At 41.1% G+C, this 10,735-nt stretch overlaps 1 protein-coding gene across 16 annotated transcripts in view; it reads right to left on the minus strand.

The window, feature by feature from the left end:
• LOC130420480 (proteoglycan 4-like) overlaps positions 1-9,289 on the minus strand; it is a 32,843-nt gene extending 23,554 nt beyond the window's left edge. For all 16 annotated transcript variants that reach the window (XM_056747776.1, XM_056747778.1, XM_056747773.1 and 13 more), the window contains exons 1-2: positions 9,045-9,289; positions 7,883-8,030 (exon numbers count right to left, since the gene is read on the minus strand). The gene's annotated coding sequence lies outside the window, so the exon portion shown is untranslated. The remainder of the gene's footprint in view (positions 1-7,882; positions 8,031-9,044) is intronic.
• Positions 9,290-10,735: the final 1,446 nt, after the last annotated feature.

A 10,735-nucleotide genomic window follows, 5' to 3' on the forward strand; every position in this document is an offset into this window, starting at 1 on the left:
TTCATTAAAGATAACTCTTGCAGCAGCATTCTGGATCATCTGTAGAGGTTTGGTTGTGCAAGCTGGAAGTCCTCCCAGTAGTGCATTGCAGTAGTCCAGTCTGGACAGGACCAGAGCCTGTACTAGGACTTGCGTAGCATGCTCTGATAGGAAGGGTCTAATTTTCCTAATATTGTAGAGGATGAATCAACAGGACCGGGCGGTGCTGGCAACTTGATCTGTGAAGTAGAGCTGATCATCGATCACCACTCCCAGGTTTCTTGCCTTTCTGGAAGGTGTGATGGTTGATGAGCCCAGTTGAATGGAGAGGCTGTGATGAGTCTTTTTATCGGCCGGGATTGCAAGCGGTTCTGTTTTTGAAAGGTTCAGCTGTAGGTGATGGCCGTTCAACTCAACTCAACTCAACTTTATTTATATAGCGCTTTTTTCAATTTTCATTGTTACAAAGCAGCTGTTCATCCAGAGCGAGATGTCGGCTAGGCAAGCTGAGGTGCGTGCAGAATCTTTTCGTCTGGGCGAAAAGAAAGGTAGAGTTGTGTATCATCCGCATAGCAGTGATAGGAAAAGCCATGTTTCCGGATGACAGAGCCTAGGCATGACATGTATACAGAGAATAGCAAGGGACCAAGCACTGAGACCTGAGAAACACCTGTGTCGAGATGTTGGGACTGTGACACCTCACCTCTCCAATATAATACAAAACTATGTTGTGAGTGGTGAAGAAATACGTTAAAAAATGAACCGAAATGGTTATATTTCCTTTCAATGAGCCATTTTATGTATATACACCGCGGGCACACCCTTACATGTAATTTATCAAATTGCACGGCCATGTTTCTATAGAAGCACTACGCGGACAAACTGAGCGCGTTTTGTAAAACGAAGGATGCACGGGACTATGTTCTTCTTCTTCGGCTGTGTTTAGGCGGCAGCTTGTAAAGCCACTACATAGAAGGATAAGCAGAAGAAGTGGAAGAACAATATCAAAATTTACTTGTCGTGTTTTTTATTAGAAATAGAAACGGTTCTTTGTTGCTGTAAGAAGTGAAATTTGCGCTAATGGCGGACCACACATACTCTGCACACGAGCCGACAGAGCGTCAATCTGTGTCGTCAAAAAATAGAAAATGCGATGCAGCAAGGCCAAGTCGAGACAAAAAACGGCAGAAAACCCGAATAAACATTATGGTGGTTTTTCTATTATAGTGTGAGTTTTCTTAGGCAAGGCAAGGCAAGGCAAGGCAAGGCAATTTTATTTATATAGCACATTTCATACACAGTGGCAATTCAAAGTGCTTTACATAGAAGAAATTAAAATAATAAAAAGAAATAAGAGTAATTAAAACAGTTTATAAAAGTAAAATACAGTACAGTACAGACAGTCGGACGAACATTGGCAACAGTGCTCATTCATTAAATGCATAGCTAAACAGATGCGTTTTGAGTCTGGATTTGAAAGTGACTATTGTAGGAGCACATCTGATCTCCTCTGGAAGCTGGTTCCAGCTGCGGCTGGCATAATAGCTAAAAGCAGATTCGCCATGCTTTGAGTGAACCCTTGGTATTTCTAGCTGATATGATCCTAGTGATCTGAGTGATCTGTTGGGTTTATATTCATTGAGCATATCTGCAATGTATTGAGGTCCTAGGCCATTGAATGATTTATATACCAGTAATAATACTTTAAAATCAATCCTAAATTTAACTGGGAGCCAGTGTAAAGACCTGAGGACTGGTGTGATATGTTCATATTTTCTAGTTCTGCTCAGAATCCTGGCGGCAGCGTTCTGTATGAGCTGCAACTGTCTAATGGTCTTTTTGGAAAGGCCAGTGAGGAGTCCGTTACAGTAATCCACCCTGCTGGTGATGAAAGCATGAACAAGTTTCTCTAAGTCTTGTCTGGAAACAAAGCATCTAATTCTTGCAATATTTTTCAGATGGTAGTATGCTGATTTGGTTATTGCTTTGACATGACTACTGAAACTAAGGTCTGACTCTAGTGTCACACCAAGATTCCTGACTTGATTTTTAATTGTTTGACCCCTAGAGTGAAGGTATGCGTTCACCTTGAGAACTTCATCTTTGTTTCCAAATGCAATTGCTTCAGTTTTGTCTTTGTTTAATTGAAGAAAGTTTTGACACATCCAATTGTTGACTTCATCGATGCATTGGCACAGGGAGTCAATGGGGCTGTAATCGTTAGGCGATAGAGCTAAGTAGATCTGTGTGTCGTCTGCATAGCTGTGGTAAGCAATTTTGTTCTTTCTCATTATTTGGCTCATTGGGAGCATATACAGGTTGAACAGGATTGGCGCAAGAATTGAGCCTTGAGGGACTCCGCATGTCATGGATGTCCACTCAGACTTATGATCTCCTATACTCACATAATAACCTCTCCCATCTAAGTATGACCTGAACCATTTTAGGACTATCCCAGAAAGCCCCACCCAGTTTTCCAGCCTGTCAAGAAGTATGTTATGATCGACAGTGTCAAATGCAGCACTGAGGTCGAGTAGTATCAGCACTGATAATTTGCCTGAATCAGTATTTAAGCGAATATCGTTTATTATCTTTATGAGCGCTGTCTCTGTGCTGTGATGCGGTCGGAAACCAGATTGAAAATTGTCAAAGTATCCATTCGCGCATAAGAATTTATTCAGCTGATTGAAGACAACTTTTTCAATGATCTTGCCTATGAAAGGAAGATTTGAGATCGGTCTATAGCTGCTTAATATGGTCTTATCCAGATTGTTCTTTTTCAGGAGGGGCTTTACAACTGCAGTTTACAGGGATTTTGGAAAACTCCCAGAGAGAAGTGAGGCATTTACCACTTTTAGAAGATCTGCTTCTAAGCTGTTTAACACACTTTTGAAAAATGATGTGGGAAGGGTGTCAAGAGAACAGGTTGATGTTTTAAGGTGTTGTACGGTTTCTTCCAAAATTGTGCCATCAATTTCTTTGAAGTCAGACATAGTAACAACTTTCTCAGGTGGTTTGATTATCTGTCTAACCCCAGGGCAACTCAAGGATGTGCTGATCACCTTTCTGATATTATTGATTTTCTCACAGAAGAAAGAAGCAAACTCACTGCACTTGTTGTCTGAGAGCATTTCACTGGGAATCTGGTTTGGCGGGTTTGTCAGTCTCTCTACAGTAGCAAAAAGAGTGCGTGTGTTGTTTAAATTACTGTTTATAATATTTGAGAAGAAAGTCTGTCTAGCTTTGCCTAGTTCCATATTAAAAGCATGTAGGCTGTCTTTGTAGATGTTATAATGGACTACAAGTTTTGTCTTCCGCCATATGCGTTCTGCTTTTCTGCATTGTCTTTTCATATTTTGCACTGCTGTTGAGTTTCTCCAAGGTGCTTTTTGTCTGCCACTCTTCTTCCTGACTTTCACAGGAGCAATATCATCAATTACAGTTTTAACTTTTGAGTTAAAGGAATCAAGGAGAAAATCAACAGAGTCTGCAGATATGCTTGGTGTTAAGGATATAGCCTTCATAAATAGTACACTAGTGTTCTCATTTAAGCATCTCTTCTTGACAGACACAGACCTAGCTTCAGTGGCAGGAGAGATCAATATATCAAAGAAAATACAGAAATGATCAGACAGTGCTAAATCCTTGATAACAATCGATGAAATGTTTAGACCCTTACTGATAAGTAAATCTAGAGTGTGCCCACGATTGTGTGTGGGTGCATGTACATGCGGAGTAAGATCAAAAGTTTTTAAAACAGTATTGATTTCTTTTGCCATATTGGTTTCTGCATTATCTAAGTGGATGTTAAAATCTCCAGCAATGGCAAAACAGTTAAACTCTGAGGTAATTGTCGATAACAGTTCTGTAAAGTCCTCAGCAAAGGCTGGAGAGTATTTTGGAGGCCTGTAAATAATGATAAGTAAAATGCGTGGAGCAGCTTTTAACACAATACCCAGATATTCGAAAGACAAATAATTCCCAGATGATTTTTGCTTACATTGATAGATATCTTTAAAAAGAGCAGCTAGACCCCCACCTCTCTTAGCAGCTCTGCAAACACTCATAAAAGTAAAGTTAGGGGGGGCTGCTTCATTTAGGATTGTTGCACTGCAGCTGTCTTCTAGCCAGGTTTCATTCAGAAGCATAAAATCCAGATTGTTTGTGGTTATTAAGTCGTTGACTAGAAGTGATTTATTTTTAAGTGAGCGGATGTTAAGGAGTGCTAACTTAACAGTCTTACTTATCCCCACAGCAATATTAGTTCGACGTGTAATAGGCACCAGGTTAGTTAGGTTTGCAGTACGGCTATTGAAGGCCTTAGACTTTCTATCTTGTAATAGAACAGCAATAGAGGAAGATGCAGGCACACTGGGTTCCCGCTTGTTCTGTAAACATTTGAGAAAGTTACTGTTATCAAAACGGGGACCCGACATACATCACTGAGAGCTGGTATCAGTTGTTTTCGGTTCACCTCGAGCAGATGAAGGAAGGTGTGGGGCCTGGCGTTGTGGCAGAGGCCGAAGAATTCTCACAGGAGCGGTAGGGCGAGCTGGGCCCGCAAGCTTTGCTGCAGGCTTCGAAGTCGGTGGTAATGGAGCCTGTCTTTTTTTGGTTGTTATCTGGGGGCTTGCAGCAAAAGAGTGGGATAGTCTGGTTCCAGCATACACCAGTTCTTCCATTTTCTGTGAGAAGCACAGAAGGGGCGAGGCTGGTGAGAGGGAAAAGGTGTCTGGTGAAAGGTCCCGTTGCTCTGCTGTTATCGGAGGTTGTGATATGCTGTCCTGGCTTCCCTGGCTGTTTTCCAGGAAGTCGTCCTTGGGTGCTGAATCTTCAAGCAGTTCTGATATGTCTGTCTGTGATGAGCTCTGTGGGCAGGGCTCAGCTGAGATTGTGTCCATGAGCAGAGGTTGTTGTGGCGGAGTGGTGTTATCATGTCCATTTTGCTGCTGAAGTGAAGTCCCATGGTCATTCATACTGTGTCCAGATGTGTGTGTGCCGTTCAGATTGAGTGGATTGGCACAAACTGCAGAAGGATGATTGAGGGAGAAGTAAATATTATCCTTTAACACCATTGAACCAAGTTTGTTTGGGTGATGCCCATCCCGATGAAAGAGTTGTCTCTGACTCCAGAAAAGATTGAAATTGTCAATGAAGTTCACTCCTTTTATATTGCAGGTTTTTTGCAGCCACGTATTTAGCCCAAGTAACCGTGAAAACCTGTTTGTTCCTCTTGCTGGGAGAGGTCCACTGATGAATGTTTGAACTTTCAGTCTTTCAAGTGTTTCAAAAAGTTCATTGAAATCCTTCTTAAGGAGTTCTGACTGCTCTTTATGAATATCATTCTTCCCCACATGAATGATGAGTTGATTTGCAGTCTTATGTTTCATCAGAATATTCTGAAGTTCCCTGTTAACATCAGAAGTTGTTGCTTGTGGAAGGCAGCACGTAGTTGTATCCCTGCCGCTAATGTTTCTGATTATGGAGTCCCCCACTATCAGAGTCCTGGGATCTGCTGCTCTCTGAGCGGAGTGCCGGTGTCTGCTCAACCTTGAGCGCCAGTTAGCATCAGTGTTAGCTACTGGCCCATTCAGTCTGTGTTCGATCACATTCATCACGTTTGGGGATTCCTCATTTACATTCATTAGCACTTCAAATCTGTTCTGAAGATGTATAGGCGGTGGTAGGAGACTAGTGTTTGCAATCCTTGTCAGAGCTGTATCTGGGGTAGAGGATGCTACTGCAGTAATATGTGATGCTCGTGACAGTCTGATGTCTCGAGTGCCTTTGGGTCTCGCTCCCTGTTTGTGCCATCGATTAATAAGTCGATCGGCTTGTTTCTCTACCTGTCGAGGAGCACTAGTTTTATGGGACTCACCGGTATGCTGAGGGTGTCCATGACGAAGCTCCGTTGTGTGCTCTGTCTGGTTTGGTGGTCTCGTAAGTAACTTTGTTTCAAGAACTGCAATCCTTTGTAAAAGTCTGTGGCAGTTTGTGCAGCAAGTAGATTCCAGAAGAGGCATTTTCTCTTATCCTTTGGGCAGTTGTGTTTTCCTTTCCCGGAATGTAAGCTGGCCGGGTAAAAGAATTCTCAGTTTTTGTAGTAATCCAAACTTTGACGTATGAGCACTGTGCTGATTTGCTAAAGTTAAAATTAGGTGATAAAAGGAGATAAAATAAAAGAAGAAATAGGGGATAAAATGTCAAAGCGATAGAGCAAAGCGCGGAGCAGTAAGCGTGAGCGTCCGAACAGTAGCGAAGCAGGAAGTATGGATCTTATATAAAATAATACATTTAGTTAGTTATAGGTTTCATGTATTCTTATGAAACAATATTGGGCCTCATGTATAAGTATGAGCTGATGAACATCTGCACACACGCCATATATCTTTTAGAACTAAGACGTACACCCCACACATTTTTGTAGGGAAGTTTAAGTAAATAACATACCACCAAGGACACCGGGAAGCTTATTATCGCTAAACCATGAGTTCACCTTTGATAGGAACATGGTTAAATCATGTATCGCCCCCGAAACCCCCAGGAAAGTGTTAAGAGAAGAGGCGCCTGTTTTTGAGGAGTTCACGCCACCATTAAATCTTAATAGGGTAGGCCGGAACTATGAGGGCAGAGGGACGGGCTAATGAAAAAGTGATGTCATATGAAACCTGATTGGAAGAAGACGATGTCATGCACACATGATTGGTTTAAACTGTGATAACAACTTGAAAACAATGTATAAAAGATGGAGTCAGATATGTATTCGTTGGATCCCTTCAGATGAACTCTGAATATCCCACTTTGTTTGTCCGGGCAAATAAAGTTTAAACTCTTGGCACCTGGAACCCTTGTCTCTGAGATTTCTTTCTGCGATGGAAGGCCGATTCGCCACAACAACATCGGCGTGGTTCTTTTCAAAAAGGAAGGCACTGAAGCAGGAAACAGGTTTGCTAAGCGACGCCGAAGTTGCCAGCTTTCTGCTGGACCGGTAAGTTTGTCTAATTTCCACAATGTAAGTGAACTGTTTTTTTGATAGCTTTGGCTAATAGATGAGCTGATCATCAAGTGAAGCAGCGTTTTTCCTTGTAAATTTTTAGCACTTTAATTGTATCATAAGTCCTTGTTGCATGGCCGTGTGGAAATCAAGTTAGAAATCATGTTTACAATCATAATTTGTATAAATCGGGTGTAAATTATATTATAATACTGCTTAGCTTCCACATCCTCTCTGGTGCAGTCCTCCCGGGTAACGTTAGCTCCTCTGCCTCTCCTCGCCCTGCCTGCATCTCCAACACCCCTACCTCTCCGCCCTCTTCCTCTCCCTCTTACTACCTGTTTTAAGTCCTCTGATTGACTCTGTGATGATGAGAAAAAACGTCTGCTTAGACTTTCGCGTTAGATTACACGCCTTTAGCATTAGCAAGCCGTTTCAATATGCTGTAAATTACGAACCAAGTTACCGTGCCAAAAAATGCTAAGCAAAATAAGCGAATAAATCACTGACACAATGTTAAAAAAGTAACAATAATATTCACTATAACGATTAGAGTAAATTTAATTTATTTATTTTTCTTTGTAAATAAATCTTGCCACTTGTCTTGCAAAGGTTACTCTCAGCTGTCTCAGACGACGACATCTTTGTCCTGTGTCTGTAACTTCAGTCTGTTGTTCGACTGTGAGACGTAGATTGCAATTATCAACACCACCGATAATGGCCGCTATCACTTACGGAACCCTTTTGTCCTGTGACGGCAACCGTAGCTTCTCTAATGGGAGGGAGAGGGGGTAGCGGAGCTGTAGGTTGCAATTTCCTACATCGCCAATAGTGGCCTCTGAAACTTACACACAGAACCTTTAAGCCCAATGAAGTGTCCAAATATAAAAAAACATCCAACATACTAACCTTTTCAGGCTCTTAAGGTAGTTGAGCGGAGTCTGTTTGGTCGATTTGGCCTCAGTGAGCTCACAGAGATCAAGCAGAGATCACAGAGAAGGCCATGGCCTTCTCCACCAGCTCAGCGATGGCCTCAGATGTGTGAATGAAGCTGCAGCTTGATATAATGATCATGTGAATGGAGACATTAGCGAGTCAGAATCAGTCCAGGGCCGATCAAATTATGACTGACTTACGGCTATTAAATAAATGAATTAAAAAACACTGTTAACCATTTCTGTAGACATTACAGTATTACTGGCAGTAGTTTGATCAAAGATAACTGAACATTAAACATCGACAAATATTTATCTTGACAGAAAAAAAAGTTTGTTACTTTCACCCATTTGAAACCCTTTTAAGCTCTTGAAAATTGGGAGGGGCTTCATCAATCATGTCAGTTTCAAACAAGATTTAAAATAAAGTGAAATGAATTTATAGTACATATTCTTGTATTTTTGTTAAAGTGACTTTTTTTGTACAATTTTACCAAACCAAGTGAGTGCACATGAGCCTCAGTTTCACCAGACTTTGGACCTAATGAACAAAGGGTCACGAAGTGTTGTATCAAGTTTGGTCATGATACAGCACATTATTTTTGGAGGGGTCTGTGAGTTTTTTAGCCGCCCTACCACCAAAATCCACTAGGGGGCCCATAGGCTTCCATTGGTTTTAACACTTGGTCTGAAATTTTACCACAACAGACATTGAGATGCTTTTTGTTTATTATTTTTTTAATTTTCCAATTAACAGACACATTGAAAAATAAAAAAGCACAGAAACAATATAAAACAATACATTTGTATGAAACTATACTTTTGATGCACACTAATTTATGAATCAATTATCATTTCTGAATCAACTTCTCTTCCGAAATAGATTATTATTCGAGACACTGATCAGATGTGTATTCAAGAGTCTCAGAGCTTTCCAATAATATATAGTTTGTCGTGATTCGATTAGAAATTAACGCACAATATTGACGCAAACTTCGCGTTATGTTTCCCATATACGGGACAATGACAGTTAACAAAAACAAGTACAATAACCTAACACAAGAATGATTCATAGTTCATGTTGTGCTCTTTGTGTTTTTTTATTTTCGACATTCACTAAAACAAATGATTCTTACCTTAAAGTTGTGTTGTGGGTTGTTTGTAATTCAGGCACGGGCGACGCCATGTTTGTTTACGCGGCAGCATTCTGGGAATTGTAGTACCTCCGTGCTAGTAAAGACGTTAGGTCAGCAAGTCGCTTTTTATTCAACGTATATATAATGAACTACTAAATATATTTATATATCGCAAATGTGCATTGGACTACGTGCACAAACAATGATTTACTGCGTTCGCCTCTTATTTCCCCACACTCAAATTCCCAGAATGCTTTGCAGCGTAAACAAGCATTGCGGCGCCCTTGAATGAAGGAATTTGAACGAATGAACAGTACAAACAGTAAAACACGAGAGAAACCAAGCGTGTAGATAAACCAGAAACAACGTCGGAGTGTCTTTAAACCCCTCCGGTTTTAAAGGAAATGGGGAACTACTTTCTTCCGCCACGAATCCAAACCCAGCATACCTCCGCTACCGAGGCCAAACAATCACTTCCTTTATATTTGCGCTGTGCTGAGAGAGACTTTTAAAAGTCAACTCACCAGGAATGTGTTAATCCCATTTCTATTCTCTTGATCGAGACCCTCGCGTCCCACTCTGTAACATTTTTAAACAATGAGTGCAGAGCGCTGTCAATCAATTGCTATAGACACCGCCAACACGTCCTCCAATTATCATGGTGTTTTTCCGCCACCTAGTGGCCATTTTCCAGTATTGAAGTTTGCGCAGTGTTGTGATTTACAGGTGAAACTCGAATAATTCGAATATCGAGCAAAAGTTCATTTATTTCACTAATGCAACTTAAAAGGTGAAACTAATATATGAGATAGACTCATTACATGCAAAGCAAGATAGTTCAAGCCGTGATTTGTCATAATTGTGATGATTATGGCTTCATGAAAACCCCAAATCCACAATCTCAGAAAATGAGAATATTGTGAAAAGGTGCAATATTCTAGACTAAAAGTGTCCCACTCGAATCAGCTGATTAAGCCAAAACACCTGCAAAGGGTTCCTGAGCCTTTAAATGGTCTCTCAGTCTGGATCAGTATGAATCACAATCATGGGAAAGACTGCTGACCTGACAGTTGTGCAGAAAACCATCATTGACACCCTCCATAAGGAGGGAAAGCCTCAAAAGGTAATTGCAGAAGAAGTTGGATGTTCCCAAAGTGCTGTATCAAAGCACATTAATAGAAAGTTATGTGGAAGGGAAAAGTGTGGAAGAAAAAGGTGCACAAGCAGCCTGGAGAGGATTGTCAGGAAAAGGCCATTCACAAGTGTTGGGGACTTTCACAAGGAGTGGACTGAGGCTGGAGTCAGTGCATCAAGAGCCACCACACACAGACGGATCCTGGACATGGGCTTCCAATGTCGTATTCCTCTTGTCAATGTAAGGTGGTGAAATATGTGAGAAAAGAAGAACCACCAACCACCCACTGGCCCAATGGCGGAGTCCAAGTGGCATGGCGAAGGCATGCGCGCGTTCTGTCTTTCCAGCGCTCTGGGTTGTTATAGTTAATGTTATTTTAACTTTGCATAACTTATCTGACTCCAAAAGATAAAAAGGAAACCTTGTTGAATGATATTATTTGTATATGATTATTATACGTGATAATAATCATGCAATTTTGGTCAATGTTTGATTCTTCTGCCTTATTGTAAATTACACTCCTTCATCCGATTCATGCTTAGAGTCTCGCGCCGGC

The sequence above is a fragment of the Triplophysa dalaica genome, chromosome 5, assembly GCF_015846415.1.
Source record: "Triplophysa dalaica isolate WHDGS20190420 chromosome 5, ASM1584641v1, whole genome shotgun sequence".
NCBI classification, from domain to species: domain Eukaryota; kingdom Metazoa; phylum Chordata; class Actinopteri; order Cypriniformes; family Nemacheilidae; genus Triplophysa; species Triplophysa dalaica.